Genomic DNA, 22,947 nt, shown 5'->3' with positions numbered 1-22,947 from the left:
GGAGGCTGTCGAGAATGGTCCATACACATCTGTATGAACTCGCTCCAAGATAGCTTCAACTCGATTGTCTTGATCATGAAAGGAAGATTTTTCATACTTACCCAAGGTGCAACCTTTGCATGTGTCCACTTGCTCAAGTTTATGTTTGGGAAGTCCAGTAAAAATCTGTTGCATTAACTTCAAGGCCCCATGATGCAAGTGTCCCAACCTCGTATGCCATAACTCTCCAATGTCTTGGCTTTGTACCAATTCTACTTTCGAACTCAATGCAGCATAGTCATCTACCTCCATCTTGTAGAGATTCTTCACTCGAATCCTAATCCTCTTGGTCTGACCCGTGGCTATGTGTCTCAAGAACACCTTTCCTTTACTAAAGACTACATCATAGCCTTTGTCTTCCAACATCACGACCAACACCAAGTTCTTCTTCAGTCCAGGAACATACTTTACAATAGCCAGGGTGAGAGGAGCTCCATGCTACCTCTAAAACACAACCGCACCTTCACCTGAAACACGGTACTTTCCATCATCACCCATCTCCATGCACATCTTGAGATCTTTCTCCTCCAAGATACTAAATAAAATCTTATCATCGGTCATGTGGAATGAGGCTCCAATGTCTAGGTACCAAACACAACCCGCCATCATTGAAACCATACATGCGATGAGGGTAAAATCCAATTCGAACTGAGAGGCCAGTGCCTCACCTTCTGATCCTTTTGAGGATCCCTTCTTGGATTTCTTCAATGGACAATTAGTTGCATAATGGCCCACCCCATGACAATTAAAGCATCTCACTTTAGATTTGTCACTCTTCTTCCCACCATGAGAAGAACTTGATTTGGAATGGGAAGCCTTCCCTTTCCCTTTCCTTGCTATACTAGCTAAGGCTAGATTTTCTTTAACATCATGCATAGATGAAGAACCATATCTGGTGCTCCTCTTAATCTCCTCCTACATCAGATCCAACCACAGTCGTTCCTAATGTAGCAGTTTCTCTCTTTCATTCACTAAGTCCTAGTAGCTATGCCAGCTCTTAGGAAGACCGAGGAGAGAAAGACTCACGATATCATCATCGACTGTCATTATTCCTACACTTCCAAGATCATCTGTGTAGGTGGTGAGCTTGTTCAAATATGTGGAAATAGTGTCGCCCTTTTAACACTTGATTTTCCTAATCTTGTCCTTGAGCGCCAATTTCCTTTGGTTGTTGTTGTTCTGATATAGGTCCTTCAATGTCTTCCACATTGAGAATGGAGTATCCTTCCCATGGAGACTTGAAACAATATGGTTTTGAACTCCCTCCAAAAGAATCCTCCTCACCTTTGCCACACACTTCTTCCATTCCACCAATTCTTGGCCATTAGTTGCCACTGGTTTGGGGATTTCTTGATCAATGAAATCCTTCAAACCATTGTCTTCTAATACCACTTCCATGCGATCCTTCCATGCTATATAATTCGAGCTGCCATCTAGTACATACTCAAGTCTTAAACCATTGAACACCATTGGAGAACTTAAAGGTGTGATAAGAATTTGATTTTTGTTCCTGCAATCAAGAACTTCAAACTTTGACTTTTCCCTTCTCAGTATGTTGTTCACGGCAATGATCACCTTTGCTCTGATACCATGTAGAAATTCTCACTGTATATTAAACTGATGATGCAATGTACTAAACCAAAATACTTAATCTACTCCTACATGTTAGCGTTCGAATTTGCCTCAGGCTGAGGAAGGCAAAACTCGAGGCCACATCAAACCACGCTCAGCCTCGTAGCTAGCCCTACGAGGACAGGAGAGGGATCTCTCTGATAAATCTTGGCAAAAGGTAATCAAAGAGGCTCGAGATGACTGAATTGATGACTAATTTTAGGCTAGGTATGAAGTACAAGGATTATGGAATTTATTTTTTGAAGTTTTGTTGAATTCAAGGGAAAGGCAATTTTGGGTGCGGGGATGAGGCACAACTTTTGCAGAGGTCTACTTGGGGCAAGATAGGCGATTGTTTTGATTCCTTTAAAGTGATTGAATGAATAGACCTGACAGGTGAGGAGCTAAGGAGAGCAAGGAAGTCTCAAGGATTCTCCTTAAACTGAAGAAAACATTGAAAATTAAACAAACTTAAAGGCAGAGCATAGCAAATTTATGGATTCTACCTTAACACTTCATTTGTTTAATTGCAGAAGATTAAATAAGGAAAGTGATACACATACACAACTTACAAGTACTGAGAGAAACACACCATCAACACATAAGGCCACATGAATCCCAAATAGTGCTGCAAAACCCTGGTCTATCCTTTGCCAAAATTTCAGATAAAATATGTACAATAGTGTATCAAGCTATTCCCCAAGAGTCCAACCCTAAAAATGACTAAGAAAATACATAATATAGGCAATCTAACACATTCCCTTGCCTCTAGGGGTCGAGCTCATCATCCTAGGAGCTGTTTCAACCAATTCTAAACAAAGCACTACAATCTAGGCAGTCAAAACAACTTGCCTCTATAAGCTAGGAAACCAATTCATTCATTAAATTTTTGCTATTTTATGAATGAATCATCTAGAATAGGTAAATAAGTGTCAATTCAACATAAATTTCCACTAATTACATCAAGGAGGGTGAAAAATCCCATTACAAGTCAAAACTGGTCAAACTGGCTTCGTTTCCTGAGCTGAAGATGAAAGCTTTGCAAAAAATCCTGATGCGTAGCGTGCCTGAGCCCTATGCATAGCGCGCCTTTCCACCTTCTTTTGGGGCACTTCCCGGCATCCACATTGAGCTCAGGTTGGCTTTTTGGAAAGGTATGGATGTCTACTTTCCAACCCAAGTGGAATTTTCCAATTTGGTGTCCATTTTCCCCTCCAAAAGTTCATTCTACCAAGACTGCTTCCTGTGTGTCCAAAAAGGGGCAGTGAGGTCATTTTTTTGCATGTTTTTTGACCTTTTGGGGACCCAAACCTTGATGAAATGCCTTGGAAATAGCTGAGCATGTGTATTTCATCATGACAAATCCAAAAATACAAACCATTTGTGATTTGGTCCTCCCAATCTTATGGGTCGCGCGCGACGCGCTACGTGTTGAGCCAAAAAACCTGTTTTTTAACCAAAAATTTCACAATTGACAAAATTTTCTCCAAACTTGTTGAAATTTGGGCTGGGAAATATCTCAGAATTACACAAAGCTTTAGCTCTCATAGCTATCTAGCTCTCAGTACAATCCCTCTCACTGCTCGTAGACAGACTAGACAACTCATATCCCTTTCCCCTCTGTCCTCCAAGCCTCCTATTTCCTTGCACTATTTTCCCTGGGTGTTCCTGTTGTAACCTTGTGTGACACTGGTCTCACACATTGCTCCAACACACTATAAAACTGTGCAAATCTCAAGGAATGAATTCCTTCTGCATGATAGATATTTTCTTATAAGAAAATTCTTGCAACTGATAATACACTATCCCTGCCTTTAATTTCAACTAGGCATTTGTCTGAACTGACATGCATGAGTTATTTATGAGAGAATATTCGGTTATTTGGAGTACACTAGTTTCATGCATGCATTAACTCACTGAACTCACAATCAGTTCCACAAATTGTTTGGAACTAATCTAACTGGACTTAACTCAGTTAACTAAGCTAACTAATTACGACTCAAATACAACTCATCCTTATCTCCTTAATTAAGGGATAACTTCTTCAATCAAAGGGATAATTGTTGCATGACTTCACAAAGACTTCATTTTTTATTTTTTCCAACTAATTAACTCAAGATGAATTAATTAATTATTTTCAAACAGTTGGTGAGACTAAATTCGAATTTTAATTCAAGGACAAATTACAATTGGAATATCCTGAAATGTTATTCTTAACAATGATATTTTTATCATTTCTTGTTGCTATTTTCAACAACATCCTCGACTCCATCTGGCCCAACCATTTACCATACTTCCATTACAAAGATTCTAGAGCTGGAAGCTTCGGCTCCTTATTTAAAACACTTTCCAAAACAGGATCGGTGCGACTAGAAAAATGCTTAGTCTCTCCAGTCGGCACTAGGGACAGTTATAATCCCTGCATATCGACGTGAGGAGGACATGGGTCATTAGCGTCGAACTTGTAAACTGGGAAAAACAGAAGATTTTTAGGAAATGATGCAAAAGGGAATTGTTCTGCTCATGGAGAGGGACACAATGGGAGTTCCTTCATGAAGGGAAAGCATGTAGGGTTCACTATAGAGGTCCTTTGGGATCAAGGAACAGGGATTACATGGACAGTGACAAAATATTGTGTAACAGATGCCCCCTAAAGTGTGAAGGCCAAACTGAGTGAGGGATGAAATTCTTTATGAATCAGTGCGGGGAACAAGAGTTTGTTGTTGGAAAACCTACAAGCAAGTACAGATACATATACATAACTAAAAACTATGTCAAATGATATATGAATTGTGGCATGGACGCAGCCATCCAAAGAATGATCATGTAAATGGATCCAGGCATGGGCGTAGCCATCCGATAAAGGGGATCATATCGAAACCAAGGTATGGTCGCAGCCATCTAATAATGAGAAGGATCACATATGATAACTCATGGTATGGTCGCATCCATCCGTCTTAGAGAGACATTTATATAAACATAATCATGTCACACCATCTTGCAACCTGGACTTTTGTATTCTGAGCCCAGGGTCTTGTGCTCCAACACGGCCCAATCAAAGTACAAATTCTAACATGTGAATAGATGTGTTGACATCAAACATGCTAGAAAATCGCTTGATTACCAACCGATGATGTGAACTGTTAACAAGCATGAGAGAAACCACCAATAATAACAATGTTCCTCAAGGTACTACAACACAATTCACAAAATGTGAATAGAGGAACTGTAATCGAACACTCGTGAAATCACTCAATCGAAAGACAATGATACAGACTTGTCGTCAAGTGTGAAGAACTTGCTCTTAGGGCATGCAAGCTCTAACGTACCGGAAGGGAGTTTCTCGATCAACTTCGAATAATGAGCTGAATTTGACAGGAAGAAACTGTGTGAAGGAGGGCCATAATGTATCCCACATTATCGACATGAGACAAAGGGATGAAAATTGATTTTGGATGATACAGAGAATCAGGGGTAAGTATAACTACAGAAGGACAACTCTTGAACATATCGCCGACACAACTAGAAGTTTGGCAGCTTTTGGATTGATAGCATCAGTGGTCATGATGACATGGCAGAGATCAAATGGAAGGCACAAATGAACGGCCTAACCTAGGAAGGTCAATGATAAAAATGAGGATATCCCATTCCGACACGAATCATAAAGTGTCATCTTCAAGAGTAAGCTACCGACACAACTAATTAGATTTCAAAATTTTCCCCCACCATTTCTGGCAAGTACCCCAATTATTTTTTAATTGCAAGCTGGAAGGGGATAGCATATGCTCGCACTGTAAGTTCATCCTTCAGGAAAATCTGACCTAGTAAGTTTAAAGAGCCCTAGGAAGGAGAAGCTCATGTTCATCATGGTGACGAATCCGATGTCGTTTAGTATTTTAACGAGTCCAACAAAGGTGTAACTCGATATCTTTTTCAAGTTTAAAGAGTTTGAAAAAGACACGGAAAGAAAAACTCCACATGGTCCCTTTTCGTACATTTGTGTCTCTTGAGCCCGAAAAGGTAGAAAACGATACTTAAGAGAACCGCTTACCATTTCAGTCAAGGAGTACCTTTTTCGTAAATAGTGCATCCCAGACCGAAAAAGGGGTAAACATATATTGGGAACACGACGTTTCACATTCGTTTATGAGCTTGAAACGACAAAGGCTCGGCTATATTTTCGTGTTTAAAGGGTCAGAAAAGAGCTTGAAAGCAGACCCCCCATTTTATTCTCTTTTACGAGTCAAAAAGGAAAAATACTTAGCAATACTTTCATTTGAGTTTTACGAGTCAAGAAAAGAGTTGAAACGTGACTCGGCATCATCGTTGAACATCCATCACCTGTTGTTGCATAAAAAGGTAAAGTGCATTATCCAATCCTTGAGGAAAAATAGGTCAAAATACTTTAAAAACCCTAATATTTCATGAAAAATTGAAAAGGAGGGAAAAGTAAATAATTTTTACCATTTACCATTTTACCTTGCTGTGAAAAACTTTTCACCCACTTTTTCCCTAATTTTTCGAGAATAGATTGCGGGAGATTCGGGAGGTCATTCGCCAAGTCGCCAGTTGTAGGTAAGAGCCAAGTCCATAGGCTCCATTTCCATATAGTTTATTCCTATTTTCCTTCATTTTTTGGATTTCTGAGGGAGGTTTTGAAAAAAAAATCGCCCTCGATCGGTGCGATTTCCGGGAACGGAATCGCGCCGGTCAAGGGTAATTAAAATGCCCAACTGCACCATCGATGCAACTATTTTTAAAACAGCCGCGCCGACGCCGTGAACAAGGAAAAAGACATTTTCCTCTCAAATCCACCATTTGAATCCAAATTTTACTTTCCAAAAATTATTATTGACTTGAATACATGGTTTTTGCAAGAAAGAATCGTCGAAAATGGTAGACTAGAAAGAACATGAGCATGAAGATGTGGACACCCAAGAAATGAAAGATCCAAATTGCCTGAACACCTTGAGGAAATGTGGGCTCCTCAAGTTCTTTCTCACACCAAGGATGAGGGCTCAACCTGAACTGCTTCAATACCAAATTAGTCTCTGGGACATAAATCGGGAAATATTCATCATTGGTGACCAGGAGGTGGAGTTAGAAACTTCAGACATATATTTCATCATGGGACTGTCCCAAAGAGGGGAACCAGTCAACCTATATGGGTCATGACTGATTGGGGCAAGCATATCCATGCTACTTGCTGAACATTGACCTGAAGCCCTCAAATCCAAGAGTGGCAAGATTGAGATTTCCACTGTGCAAGATCTGACACTAAGAGTGCCACTATTGACTATCAACAGAGTGGTGGGGTCCCAATCAGTGAACGAGACTAACAAATATAAATTTCTATATGTTATTGACTATACAGCACCGACGATCTTCAATTGGGCGGAAGCCATGAAGATCAACATAAAACACCAGCTGACAAAACCTAAGGCAGGAAATCTGAAGCAATTTTTCTTCGCATCTATACTAGTGACCTTTTTGTTGGAATGGGTGTCATTGTTCTAGTACCAATAGACTAAGGTAGATCCGTCGATGCCATGAGACCCAAAAATGGTCCGTTGGAGTCGTTTGATGCCTAGGATCACTAGCGGTCAGCATATGTCCTACAGGCTTGCCTTCTTTTCATGGCTACGACAACAGCTGATTGTAGTGGAGGACTGGCCATACAACGGTATTGACTTACACGGAGATCCGGACATGCCACTTCCAGATGAGGAGGATTTCGATGACGAAGGTAAAAAAATCAATTTTAATTTTGTGATTTTTTATTGTTTTTTATATATAGGCGTTTATAACATTTCGTTTTATCAATGCAGATGTTGGACCAGAGTGTCCTGTCAGGATGTCCTCGATAGCTAGGCGCGTCACTCGCTAGTTTGATGTCACTCCTTATCAGGAGGGGAGTGACAACGAGGAGGAGATCGTGAGGAACCTTGAGCGGTTGACTCGTGGTATCCGAGAGTATGCCTGGGTGGGAGATATCCCGCGCCATTACCAGAAGAATACGGTGGGAGTATTGGACTAGATCTGCTAATCATTGACTCATGTTGCACGAGCATTTTCATGCTACCATGATCACCATGTTGATTAGTTCCTAGGTCCAACATTTTACATTTTTGAGGCCTCTGTGCCACGGATATATGAGGCCTGCGAGCCACCGATGTTATTTGAACACACATATTATTTTTTGGGGTTTTGATGTATCAAACATTATAACCATATATATATTCTATATTTTCTTTCTTACTATGGTACAAATGATCTGTTTTTTATTTTCACATGTTTTGTAAATGTCTATCCAGCACATAATTAGCTAATGCATATGTCAATGTATTCATGTGTCTAGGAATATGATGATACGTAATGTAATCAAAATTCTTTCCAATAGATGAATACATAGATACATTCTCAATATTTGAGGGTTTCTAACGGAATATTTCCTATTGAGTTGAAGGACAACAAGCTGTGAATCCAAGTTGACAACCAATTCTCGAATGTCAAGAGCGATGGCTTCTAACAACAATTCGATGACTGCGTTGTATTCAACAATGTTATTAGTTGTGCAACCTAAAAGAATACCTTGAAGATCAACCAACTCACCATGAGGGTCATAAATGACCCATGCCACATAGGATAGATTCTAGGTACTATAGCGAGTACCATCGACAAAACCGATGTGGGGAGTCACAAACATCTGCAAAGCAGGGAAAAACATAGTAAACAAGAAATTTGTTTGAAAAATAACGCACCAAACCACACTGCACAAAAATGAATGACACACTAATGTACATAAGTAACCATGCAAGATGACCTAAGCATAGTATTTTTTAAGATAAAGGCCATTTCAGGGCTTGTCCAAAGGATTGCCTTCATAATCAATTAGCTCATAGGCCCCTTTTTGCAACACTCATTTAACAATGTAGGGCCCATGCCACATGGGTTCAAACTTGCTTGCCCCCAACTTATCATTAGCTTGATCATATAGTAAAACCAAATCACCCTCAGAGAATGCACGGGGAGAGACCAACCAGTCGAAATGGGACTTGACTCACTTCTTTTGTGCTTCGATTACCAAAGCAGCAAGACGACGAGTCTCATCAAACCATTCTAAATATAAGAGACGCTCTTCTTGAGATTATGTTTCAGGGAGAAGTTTGAAAGCTAGCTTGAGTGAAGGAATTTCGCATTCAATCAATAACGTTGCTTCTAGACTGTAGACGACCTGGAATGGTGTGAAACCAGTTGCATCCTTGGTCGAGGTTCGGTAAGCCCACAGAGATGAAAAGACCATGAGATTCCAATTGGACTTATGCATACCAATAGTACGTTGAAGCATTGTAACCAAAGCTTTGTTCATAGCTTCAACTTGACCGTTGGCCTGAGGGTAATACAGGTTGAGCCATCGTGGTGCAAACCCAACGTAGAGGTCATCTTAGCCATCATGTAATCTTGTAAATGGGAGCCATGGTCTGTGACAATGGCTTGAGGTAGGCAAAACCTAGAAATAACGTGATTGAAAATAAATTGAGTCATCATTTTATCGTTTACAGAGTATGTAGGCATCACTTCGGTCCATTTGGTGAAATAATCCACGACAACGATAATATAACCATTCCCCTCGACCAAACAAGGGTTACATGTAATATAGTCATTGCCCCATTTGGAAAAAGGACCAACAGTAATGACAGGGTGTAGGTGAGCGGGCGAGGCACACAACTTGTGCTAGTAAATTTGGCATTCATGGCACTTGCGAATAGCAAGGATGCAATCCTTAAAAATGGATGGCCAGAAATAACCAACGTGAAGGATTTTTTGAGCGGTAGCATAGCTATACATATGACCACCACATGCCTCAGAATGGCAGTCATTGAGGACTCTCTCAACCTCCTCGAGAGTAAGACATCGGCAAAGAATTGAATCAACACCGACACGATATAAAGTATCGCCAATAATACGGTAGGCTTGGGAGTGATGCTGGATTCGTCAGCGATCATCCCTAGTCAACGCAAACTGGAACATGGACGTCTGGAGATACATGATGATATCACCGTGCCATGGGTCAAGGGTGCTGATCAGAAAAAGAGTCTCGTCCGGAAGTTGTTCATCTGCACCAATGGGGAGAGATGTAGAAGGAAGGGAGCAAATCAACTCGGAAAAAACTAGTGATTTCTTAGATTTGGCAGTAGCAAATACCAAATCAAATTCTTATAGGATGAAAATCCATTTAGAATACTTTCCCCCCAGCAACGGACGTGTGACGATGTCAGTCATGGGGTTGCATTCAGAAATCACAGTAGTAGTGCGTAAGAGAATGTAGTGCCGAAAGTGTTGAACAGCCTGTACGATAGCCAAAGCCAACTTCTCAACATGGGCATAATGTGTTTCGGGGTCAAGGAGATTATGACTAAGGTATTAAATAACATGTTCATTGCCTTCATCATCGTCTTGTACCGATACCATAGCAATGGTGCTAAGGGTTGAAGCTAGGTAAAGGAAGAATCGCAATGGTAATCCAGGGGATGTAGCAAAGGAGCATTTACGAGGACAGCCTTGAGGTCATCAAAAGACTTTTGGGCAACCTCATCCCAGACAAAGGTTGTTCCTTGCTTGAGAAACTGGGTAAATCCTGAAGCTAGCCCAGCATAATTAGGTATGAAATGATGGAGGAAATTTTATTTTCCATGTAGGCTCTGGAGTTGCTGCAATGAAGATTGGGGGAGTAAATTGACAATGGCCTCGACTTTAAGTGGATCAAGGCAAATATTGTCCTTGGAAATGATAAAGCTAAGGATTCATCCGTATTCAATGTAGAAAACACATTTATGCGGTTTTAACTGAATGTTATAGTGTTTATAGCGAAGAAAAATCTGCCGAAGATGGTCAAGGTGGTCTTGGCACTTACGAGAATGAGTGGGAAGGTCATCCAAGTAAGGCTGAATATGTTGTGAATATCGTGAAATGCATAGGAAATCACACTCTGAAATGTAGCCCCAACATTTTTGAGGCCGAAAGGGAGCTTTTTATTCACAAAAGTACCCCACGAACAGATAAAAGTTGTCTTTTCTTGAGTGTTCAGTGCAATGTTAACTTGGTTGTAACTAGAAAAACCATCCATAAAGGAAAAAATTTCACTCCCAACACATTCATCAATGATCTGATCAATGAAGGGAGTGGGGTATTTGTCCTTAGGACAGGCATGATTGATATCATGGTAATTAATGCAAATGCATATCGTGCCTTGTTTCTTTGTCACCAAGACAATATTTGACACCCAATCTGTAAGAGGGATCGAATAAATGAATCCAACTTTGAGAATTTTTTCAAATTCACCCTTGATAGTGGTCGCTTTCCTAGGGTGCACTGGGTGGAGTTGTTGGCAACAGGCTTCACGTGAGGATAAGTTAGTATTTCATGCACAATGATGCTAGGATCAATTCCAAGCATTTCTTCATATGACCATGCAAACACATCACAAAATTCTTGAAACAGATGAGTATATATCTTGATCTCATCCGAAGAATAAGTTACCCCGATATGGACATTTTCAACGATACCAGGATTGACAAAAATATCAATTGGAATCATTTGGGTAATATTGCCTAAATTTCCTTATGACCATACTTCATGAGCCAGGCTCGGTGCTAGAAGTGGGAGGGAAGGAAACTGAGAAGAGAACTCCTTAGGACTAGTAGACATAACCGTCGGGCGAGGCAGGAATGAGGAACGATGATGAGTATCATTCCATGGTGGTTCCTCGAGAGACATTACTTCCATGATACTCTCGTTAGCAAGAAAAGTATCGGCTAAGGGATTAAGAGATTCTGAAGCCCCAAGCCATGGGGATTGAGAATATGTATCGAGAGAAGTCTTTGAAACAGGAAAATCAGAGGATACGGAACTTGAGGCCGAAACAATTTCCATGCAATTGATTTCGATAGGACTAAGCATCATAACCTTGCCCTAGGTATCAACAAGATCTAGTGAAGATATGACCCAAGGATCAGATTTGATCGAGATCATGTTGACAGAGGCAACATGAGGAGGTGAGAGTGGAAAAATTCCCATCAAGGAAGAATATTTAAAAAGACCTGCCTCCACACTCTCATAAGGAGAACTAGTGTGCATGACATATCGAACATTGCCATCCGAGGAGGAAGAGGCAAAGAAGGATAGTTGGTCCACTATGACGATCTTCCCTTAATGGGGAAAATGAATCACGTAGAATAGGGAGGAGGCTACAGCATGCATGGCATGGGTTTAGCTCCGTTTGAGTAGAAGATTATAATTGAGATTAGTGTGAACAATCTCTACCTCAATGTGTACCGTTTTTCCCTCCAAAGTAATGGCAAGGTTGGGTAAGACACTGAAAGGTGGCGAATCACGCTCATCGAAAGCTTCCAAAGTGTTAGTGGATTAGTTCAAAGTAGGAGAACCAATTGCCTTCTAGCAAGCGACTGACATGATGAAGGTTGAATCTCCTCCATCGATGACGGTCCTATGAATGTTTTTCTCATTGATGATTACCTGACGGAGAAAGGAAATTTGATGAGGCAAGCATGGAACGTGGTTTTCTAGATCAAAACATATCAAATTGGAATTGGCAAGGTCAATGCCCCTAATAGCTGATAGCAAGGATTTCCATCGAGATGGACAGCTTTGGAGTACCTCGAGAGCTGACATAGCGGATGGAACCTGAGCCAAATCCTCAAAAATATTATAGTGTTGAGTGGCTTAAGCATTGGGATTGTACAAGGATTTCCTTAGCACATCTCGAGAAGGTAGTCGAATGGTGGAATCGGGTTAGGGCCCTCGATATGAAGAGGGCCAAAACTCAAGGTAGAAGAAGAAGGGGTGGCCTCTTTCTCTTTCCTGGCTATCAGAGTAGGAGTTTGATAAACTTTTGATCTAGTAGCCACATTAATAGGCATACTCATCATGAACACTTGAGATCCTGAGGAAGCAGATGATTGAGGTTGGTCTACCATTTCAGTCTGCTAAGATGGAAATGGCTCTTTCAGGACAATTGGGGTCCCTTTAAGCAAATGACTAACTTCAAACTGTCGGGCAAAATCCTTAGTATAGTGGTCCTCCTCGCAAATGAGGCACGGATACTTAGGCTTTCGTTGTGAAGAATCACCATCAGACGACTTAGGAGGACCTTGTTTTAGGGCATCAACTTTACCTTTGCCTTTTCCTTTCTTCTTATCTTTTGAGGATTTTCCACTGTGGTAGACTGGACAACGTGGACCTCTGAGGTTTTACCAGGGCCAGGTGGATTCTAGGAGGAACTATTGGAAGCAATGTTTGAGACCGACTTTTGTTTGGAAGAAGATTTGGCAGGGGCCACAGACATTGAACCAATTACTCCATCAACAGGAGGTGTAGCTTGTGACTTCGATGTCGTTGGATCGGATGATGGTCACGGAGCATCGGGTAATAACTCATACAAAGTGCCATCCTGAGAATAAACGAGATCTAAGTACTGGGAACGAGCAATGGCTTGTTCTTCGGTAACGCATGCACCCATATTTATATCACGAGAAATTGGAGCAATGATTGACTTGGTAAACAATTCGGTGAGCAACTGATCAGAAATCTCAAATTTGATCAGGCAACGTCTACGTCTCCATTCATGGATGTGATCAGAGATTTGTGTCACGGTATCTTGCTTAAGCGATGTGAGAAAATAGGTGCCAATTTCACAGCGAACCGGCAACTGGAAATGCATGAGGAAAGCCATGGCTAAAGAGTTAAAGTCATAGTAGGTACTACGAGGAAGTTCGATGTACCACTTGGCTGTAGCACCTGTGAGGGTTTGTTGGAAAAGACGAAGATGAATACAATCATCAACGTAAGAATTTGAAGAGCACCAGAGTAATATGTCATCACATGGGCTTGAGGATATTCTTTTTCTTTCCCATCGAACTTAGGACAATCGCTCGGGATCATGGACAGAACCACAGGCCAATATGGCAAATGAAGAATGGGATCATTCGTCAGTTGAGACACATCTGACAACTCTATTGTGACGAAGAATTGCAATTGAGTATTGAAAGGCATTGGAGGTTGATAATCGGGTCCAACCAGAGGAGCCCATCCCTGCTGGTAAGTATCTTTCCCCCGTAGTGGATGGTTTTGGCCATACGACATTTGATTCTACCCCCACTAGAGGTTACCTTGGCTATAGGGAGGATTTTGACCTTGAACACCTTAGAACTGTCCAGTGATAGGTTGATGATAAGCAAAATACGGGTTAAGAGGCTATTGAACCTGTTGACCTTGGACATATTGTTATAGACATATTTGGGCACTTTAACCCCAATCTTATATGTTGATAAAATAGGGCTCTTCAACCTCTAAAAGAGTTGTTTCATACCCTAAAAGAACATGGTCATCTGATTACATCATTCCCCAAAAGTTCCACTTGAGAAACCATCCAGAAATGGCCTAAACTGAACCATACTCACTGCTACACTGGCCAGGTGTGATGCATACTAAGTGGTACACTGCTCAGGTGTGATGCATACTGATTAGGCCTTCTATAGGGTGCCATGGGCGAGGATGGACAAATGTCCAAGACAGTTTGCTAGGTGGTTACTCATGGAATCTTCTAGAAAGTTCTCCTATGACACTTGCCTCTCTGAATTCACCAGGGATGAGTAAGAAATCTAAGAAATCTCCAAGTGGAACCAAATATAACAATTGGAATGACACTAATCAAAACCCCAGAGATGACTCACACCCTTGCACACATCTATAAATGGATCCCTCATCTAAGAGATCTAGAGGCTGGAATTTTGTGAATTGCAAGGAAGTGCTGATAGTTTTTATTTGAGGAAAGAGCATTGTATTGTTGAGGTGATCTTTCTATTTCATGAGGTGAAGAGGGATTGATGCTAGGAGGATGATGCTGGATCAGACAACTAGGTTGTAATTCTCCCTTCTATTTAATAAAGTTCTTCAAGTTTTCTTCCATATGATTGTGCAATTGTGAATGTTATCATTTGTGAATGCTATTGTATCTTCATTTTATATCTAATTCTGTAATGTTTATGTTATAATAGATGAAGATTCTTTCACGGTTCTTTGTTACTGTGTTTCTACAGGTACTCTCCAAGCGGGTTAAGCACGGGGAGGAGGTGTAAGCTCTATCAAGGGGGGAGAGAGATCAAGCAAGGGATTAAGCAGAAGTTCCAGGTTGGTTTCATTATCTTTCCCTTATATATTATACATAGAAGAAATCGTTGAATGTCTTTAAACTATTGTTTCTAGGGTAGCTTCCAAACCTAGAGGGCTAGTCGTTTGAAAAGACACTATTTTTCCCAGAAACACATATGGATATTGCACCCGTGAACATATGGGTTTTGAACCTGTTTCCCCTGAACAAGAGGATTTTGGATGTGTTGTCCTGGGACATAAGGATTATGCACTTGTTGCCCCTAGACATAGGGATTCTAGACCTGCTACCCTGGCACATAATGATTGTGCACTTGCTACCCTTGGACACAGGGATTCTGGACTTGCTACCCTGGGACAAAAGGATTTTATACCTATTGCCCCAAGACATTAGGATTTTGGGCTTGTTGTTGCAGGACTTGACTCTAGCCTTGTCCTTGCAAGGGTTGACCCTATTGATATGTATATAAGGGTTGTTATTGCCCAGGTTGGCCATGCTACTATAAGGATTGACCTTGCAGCTGCAAAGGCTATCCCTGCAGCTACAGAGGTTGGCCCTACGAGGACATGGCATGGGAGGTTTGTGGAGAATACTACATCTGTTGCTGCATGGTTTTCTATAACTGTTGCAAGGGTTACCCCTACAATTGTTACAGTGGTCCTTGTTGCGGTATCGTTTTCCCTTGTTTTTGCGTGGACGACCCTTGTTGCAACAAATATTTCCCTTATTGTTGCGTGGATGGCCCTTGTTGCAACAAAGATTGCCCTTGTTGTTGTAGAGGTTGTCCTTGTTAATGCAAGGGTACTTGAACAGTTCCTGGGGAATTTCTGAACTAAATATAGCCATAGCCACCCTGAAAAGTGGATGGGCCAGGTTGAACGTACTTCCCAAACTGAAGGATGTAAGGCGAATTGACCATTCCTTAAGAACCATATGGAATGTAAGGAGCTTGGTATTGAACCTAAGCTTCATAAGGCTATTGGTACTAGAAATTGCTTGACCCATACAAACCAACGAGATTTTGGACCTATTGGTACTGGACATTGCTTGATCCAGCAGAACCAACAGGGTTTTGGATAACACCAGAAGGAGGTTGGTTCATCCCAACCATGTGAGCTTATGAGCAACTCGCATTGGTGGTGCCTCACATCATAGAAACACTTAGATTCTGACCCCAAGGCGGTGGTATAGCTTGTCCACTTACTGGAGGGATCGAAGAACTAACAATAACATTCTTCAAGACCGTCAATTGAACCGGATAGGTGACTGGGACAGATAAGACAAGAGGGTTCAGAATGGTGGGTTGCAACGGGATTGAGGTAATGGCATGTTGGGAGGTTTGGTTCACAATGAATGGACCTATAGTAGGCATGGCGCTACATGCCCAAACAGGGTTTTGATAAAGTGATGAGGCACAAGGTGTACCTGAGACCAATTATGCTAAAGTCACATAGTTAGACAACAAATCCTGATACACACTGATGGGAATGCTCCCTATATAGGGGAAACCTTTAGGAGGAAATTGATGTTCTTCCTCTTCGAAAGTGTGTGGAGTAGAAACTTCTGATTGATCTAGAGAGGTAACTCGGGCATTGCCTTTGGGTTCCATAGCTGGGAACAAACAACGATGAACGACCAAAGATGTACGAGGGGATAATTCCAAAGGAACACCTGGCTGATTGTACGAATGCGGTGGTGATATCACAACAGGATCAAACAAAGCATTCAAAGGATATATGACCAGTCCAAGTTGACTGTCAATAGTCGGCGAACTCTCAGGAGTCTTGACGAGATTGTCTGGAGATTCTGGGCCAATATCAGCAGGTGACCCAGTATCTGAGGTAGGTGGAGGATGATATGACAAAGGTTGAATTCTCAGAACAATTCTGAGTTCAACACCTTGGTCCTCGAGTGACTCTGGTAATTCAGGAAAAGGATCCTCAGACAATCTTTTATATAGAGGAGAGGAAGAGGAACTAGGTGAGACAGATGGTTTAGCCATGATGACCTTGTCTTAGTTAACAGGAAAAGAGAGATAAATTTTAAGGCTTTAAAATTTGCTTTAGGGAACTCATGATTTGGTCTATAAAAGACTAACGAGATGTTATAAGATCATGGGAAATCAATTTTTTAAGACGCATAAATAAACTGGTGCTCTTTCATGTTTTAAGAGTCGAGAAAGAAGCAAAGATGACTCTATCACTTTCAATTGGAAACGAGCTCAAAAGGACAAGAGCTCGAATGATCTTTTAAATTCAATGAGTCAAAAAGATCAAATGACTACTCCAGATGATCTAGGTAAAAAGGATTACCAGGCAACCATGAACTGCAGAATACCTCCCGGTGAACTGAGAAGTACGAGTAGGCAATCTCCCTGAATGTTGTGTTCAATGTATCACGTTTGCAAGGCGGTAGACTCAGCTTCCTATGGATAAAGGATTGAAGCCTAGAGGGGTCTCCCATTGTATACTTGACGGTACGGGAAGCACAAATCCGTACTAGCATTGTCTAGTGCCGAAGCTAACAACAGCTGCTAGGTTTAAATATGTCGGAACACATCTCTAGCCTAGACCTTCTAGATGTGATCATTAGGTTTCAAATGTGCCTTTGGTTAATTGAGTTCATTTAAAATTTTATCTTGAATTATGTCTCATTTTTCAGGTCTTAGCGATGTGACTCAAAAAGCCCTAAATGAAGCTAAATGTGACAAGACCCTTTCAAATCGATGAATTTTCTACACTAGAGAGGGTATAAAACACAATCAAATGCAAACAACCAAGCAACCAAAAGCTAAATGATTTTTCACAACTTCACTTTTCGTGAAAATAAACTAATGAAAAATACATTTCGATTCCTAATTTCCTAACAAGTACACTCGGACAGTCCTTTCAAAATCAAAGAGAATTATTTTCCTTTTCAAATGCCAATCCAATCCTAGTCTTCAATGATGCTAACTACCATAACATATTGATGCAGCAAACTAGAATTTTGTACTTTTCATGAAATGACAAAATGAATTTCTCATAAAACACTTCAATGAAAAAGTTTTGAGGAAATTGATTCTTAAGCAAATGAAAAACATGAAAAGAGAATCTCTTTCAAACTAATGACACAGCGAATTTACCAAATACAAGACAAGCAATGTGATATATGCCAGAAAAGAGACGTTTGGACAATCAAATGAAAACTTTTCAAAATTATGTAACGGAGTCAAAGCCATAGAAGGACTGTTACAGGAAAATTTGAGCACATCAATCCCAGCTTCTAGATCCGTATTATTAGGGTCTATCAATCCCCTAATTCAATTGTTTTTCATTCCCTAATGAGGTCAACCTACATCATGCTTGCTTCCCAAGAGTTTCATGTCACCATTCATCCAAAAATTGCCCCTAAAGAGATCAGCGCAGATGGCCCTTTATCAGGCTACAATGCATTACAAGAACTACATTATTTGCGTGATATGCATCGCATCTAGCCTGTGTTTCACCTGTGCTAAGCGAGATTGATCTAATTTTTGAAATGAATCCATTGGATTCCTCATCCAATGGATCCTTCTGAAAGTTTCCAGATGGATGGAGCTCGCTTTTGGATGAGGAAGAGGATGAATGAACCTTAATCCATTATCCCTTCCTCCATGGAACCACTTCCCAATTTTGGTAAAGCATTCATGAGGGCCATTAATGGCTTAACCCCCTCCATTCAGCTATAAATGGACCAAGCATTCAAAGGCTTGGAGAGGTTGGAACTTCTTGAGCTAAGGAAATGTTTTTTGAGTGAGATTTGCAAGAGTATTGAGATGATGTCAAATTTTTGCTTCATGAGGAGAGAAGGGTTTGAAGCTGGAAGAATGACACTGAATCGATCATGCATCTACATGGGTTGTAATATTTCCTTCTATTAATAAATAATTCTCAGCTTTTTCCATTCATGTGTTTATATGATGTATATCATATTCTTGATTCAATGATATTTTTAGTTAACAGATCGTCATTATTTTATGCTTTGATGGGTTTCTGTCTCAGCTTGTGTACAGGTACTTTCCAAGCGAGTCAAGTACGGAGAGGAGTAGCAAAATTGGTCAAAGGAGAGAGGGATAGAGTGAAATTTATAGGTTGTTACCTTTGTTCTTCTTTCTCTTATCTATTAACTATAGGAAAAGCAATGAATTACTTTGTATGTTGTTTCTAGACTAGCTACTAGGTCTAGAGGATTAGGCATTTGAAGAACACTAAATTTTCCCATAAAAAATGGAAACTCCACTGGGGAGCGATCCTATCCCTTATAGTAGCTTATCAATCTCTTAAAACACTTTGACATACTTTACCTTCTGTTATTCATCGAATTCAAGTTCAATTCACTGAAAATTGAGTCAATTTTAAGCATAATATTGCCTTCAGTGATCATCGCACTTCTGTGACTGACACAGTGCAATGCAGTGCACTTCCCACATAGATCCAGTGCAATGCATCGCACTGTCTCTAACTGATGCTTGCGATGATCCCTTTAGGGTCAGTTTTCCCATCTAGGAACTGACAACTTTTGTCAATTTTCAGTTGTTTGAATTGCTTGTTGAGTGTAAATGAGGATTTGTCTCTAAAAATAGTCTTTTATTTCCTTATTCCAGCTCTATTTTGATTGGATTGATTGATGTTTCTTTAATGTTTTCTTTGTCATTATCAGTCTATAGTCAAAGTAAGGTTTTGATCGATTATTTTTGTCGATAGAAAAGTGTCGTAAAGTCGCCATTTTCTTTGAATAATGAAGTGTCGTATAGTCTTCATTCATAGATAATTGATTGATTTATTTGTGCATTTGATTTGTATTTTCATTTAAAGTGTCGAAAATCTTCATTTCTTTAAAATTGAAAGTGTCGTATAGTCTTCCTTTCCCTTTAAAAGAAAGTGTCACAAATCGTCATTTTTTATTAAAAGAGTTATGAATCGTTTGTGCATTAGTTTTTCTTATTGCATCATTCAAATTAAGAGAAACTGAAAAGGAAAACATGCATTGTGCATATTAAAGTTTGTGAATGCTTGAAAGGAATGGTTTAGTGAATTACATCTAGTTTGTGCTCTTTTTTGATTGTTCAAAAAGTACTTATATGCTCCATCCCTCATAGCTAGGATTTTCATTGCTGAAATTAAGTGGAAAAAGTGCTTCTCATTCTAGTTGCATTTTTAGGAATTTCAGAAAACATCTCGTGGTGAACCTTCAAAGGAAAATTCTAAGGAAGATCAACTTAAAATTTATCTGAATTAATCTAATAACACATTTGAAATTAACGAAAACATCTAGAGGTCTAGGTTAGAGACGTGTTCCAGCATCTTTAAACCTAGTGGCTATCGTTTTCATTGAGGTTGGGTGATTCCTCCTCCTTAAGTGCTAGCACGGACTTGTGCTCCCTATACCGTCGAGTATATAGTGGGAGACCCCAATAGGTTTAAATCCTTTATCGCTAGGAAGCCAATTTTGCCACCTTACCGATCACAATGCACCAAACATAGCATTCAAGAAGATTGACTGTTGTATGTTAAATCTTTGGTAATTTCTCCTTCATTTATCACCAAGGTGTATACTACAGTTTTGTGATTAGTCTGGTAAACCCTCTTGTCTAGAATCTCCAGAGTAATCACTTTCATTCCTTTTCGACTCTTTAAAAGTAAAAGGATCATTTGAGCACTTGTCCTTTCAGGCTCATTAAACATCGAAAGTGACTAGAGTCATCTTTTGTTTTTTCTCGACTCTTTAAAAATGAAAAAGTGAAGTTGTGTTCCAATGTCGTAAAAATTAATTGACCACGGATAACATCCTCCACGCTCTCTCCTTAGTTGATCTTAGGTTGAAACATATGGCAACAAATTCGGAGTCAACCAATCAAGGAATTCCTTTTGATGGTAATCCTAGTCCTTTTCCTCCATTTGGAAATATTGGTGCTCCATATATGGCTACATTGTCCCATCCGAGATTTACCATTGGCTTGCCAATATGGTTGTTTTCAACCTCCTTGGTTCAAAATTTCATGCTTTCTCCGCAATCAAGTACTCCTCCAACTGGACAAAATCAACCTCTAGTTGATCCTAAAGTTGACCGTTTGCCCTCTTCCTCCACTATTTCTTCCTCCACTGTTTCTTCCTCCCCTTCTTCCTCTTCGCCTGGTGAAAGTATTGGTACTAGCAACCAGGTGGCTAAGAAGAAGAAGAAGAAGAAGCAAATTCAGCAAAGGAGTAACCAAGAAACCATTGCTTTGAATGCAACATCTGATGAGAAACTATCCATCAAGCCTCACAAAGTTCGATATCCATGCAAAATTTGTGCGGGATACCATCTTCTTCGAAATTGTCTTGATATTCCTTAGATCTTAGAAGAATGGTCTTCCCGTTCACATCATCCTGTGTCATCAACCTCTAGAGATTATGTTGGTGACACACCATCAACTAGTGGTAATAAAGATCATGGAAAAAAGGGAAAAGTTAAGTTTCCATGTAGGTTATGTGAAGGGAATCATCCGATTCACCTTTGTCTCTATCTGGATGAAGCTAAGAAAGTGTTGGATAACCGTCCTGCTTCACTCCAGCGACATCCATCTGGTTACAGGAAACTATCCCTTAATCCTTCACTAGTTGATGAATTGACTGACTCAAATCAACCGTCGGTCAAACCCACTCTCCCTGAAATTGAATCCTCTGAGTCTATACCTGACTCAAGTCAACAGGTTGAGGTATCAGTTGACCCAATTTCACCTTCATCTTATCATACCTTTCCCGAAGAGAGTGAAAATGATACCACTCAAGTTCTTTCTGTTTCTTTAGATTCTAATGAGCTTGGGGGCAGTCCTCCTGTTCCATCAAGACAGGAGGAAAATCCTCCCATTCTCATAACTCAAGGGGTTAATTCTCCCATTTCTACAGTACCCCCTCCAAGTAGTCTGGTCACTTCCTTTGATTGGAATCGACTGGCAGGATTTCACCTTCCTTCTTATGTGCCTTTTCAGATCATAGTACAAGTTTGTAATATGATTGTATCTGGCACTATTATAGATGAAGGTGCATTAGTGAGCATCCTTTCCTCAACTTCTTGGTAAGCACTCGGTTCACCACCACTTGTGCCAGTTACACAGAATCTGTTGGCTTTTAACAGAGGAACTAGTTAACCATTAGGGATCCTCCCTCACTTACCCATTACTTTGGGAGGAAAAACCATTTATCCGAACATTATGGTAGTCCCAGGCCCTTTAGATTATAACTTACTTCTTGGGCACGACTATGTTTATGCCATGGGAGTTATTGTTTCAACACTCTTTCTAGTGATTTGTTTCCCGCATGAAGGCAGACTTGTCACCGTTGACCAGCTTTCATTTCCTGGTCCAAATATGGCTCCTAGTCAACCATCTTCCCTAAATGGTCCATTTATACCAATGGTATCATCCCCACCACGGGTTAATTATGTGGCAACCTGTTCCATACCTACATCAATTGACAGACAATTCATTGATGGTGTACATCATGCACTAGGGGTATTGGAACCAGATCTCTCCTTCATGACCACTTATGATTTGTGATTGACCACTGAGGACAGTTCGTTGTCTTGTGTAAACCTCGTTAAAAAATGAAACAAGGGTCTCCGAGGATAGTTCGTTGTCTTGTGTCAACCTCGTTAAAAAATGAAATCAAGGATATGAGGATAGTTCCTGGTCTTGTGTTAACCTCGTTAAAAATGAAACAGGTCCATGAGCATAGTTCCTTGTCTTGTGTCAAGCTCATTAAAAAATGAAACAAGGTCCCCTGGAGAAAATTTCCAAGTCGAGTCTTTGAGTAGATCTCATAAAATCCCAGTCAAGTCTTTCACTTGATCTTGTAAAAGAACCTTCATTCCATCCACTTGATAGCCTTAAGTAGTCTACTTAGGTGAATGTAATGAAGCTTGGGGGGCATGCACCTAGTGGTAAAAGTTAAGTTTCCATATATGTTATGTGAAGGGAATCACCCCATTCACCTTTGTCCCTACCTGGACGAAGCCCAAAAAGTGTTGGATAACCATCCTACTTCACTGCAGCGGCTTCCATCTGGTTACAAGAGACTCTCCCTTTCATCATGTTGGGGGCATGTAAA

Source organism: Pinus tabuliformis, chromosome X (genome assembly GCF_031772625.1).
Source record: "Pinus tabuliformis cultivar Carrire ecotype Pingquan chromosome X, CPIR1, whole genome shotgun sequence".
Lineage (NCBI taxonomy): Eukaryota > Viridiplantae > Streptophyta > Pinopsida > Pinales > Pinaceae > Pinus > Pinus tabuliformis.
This window is presented reverse-complemented; position numbering follows the sequence as displayed.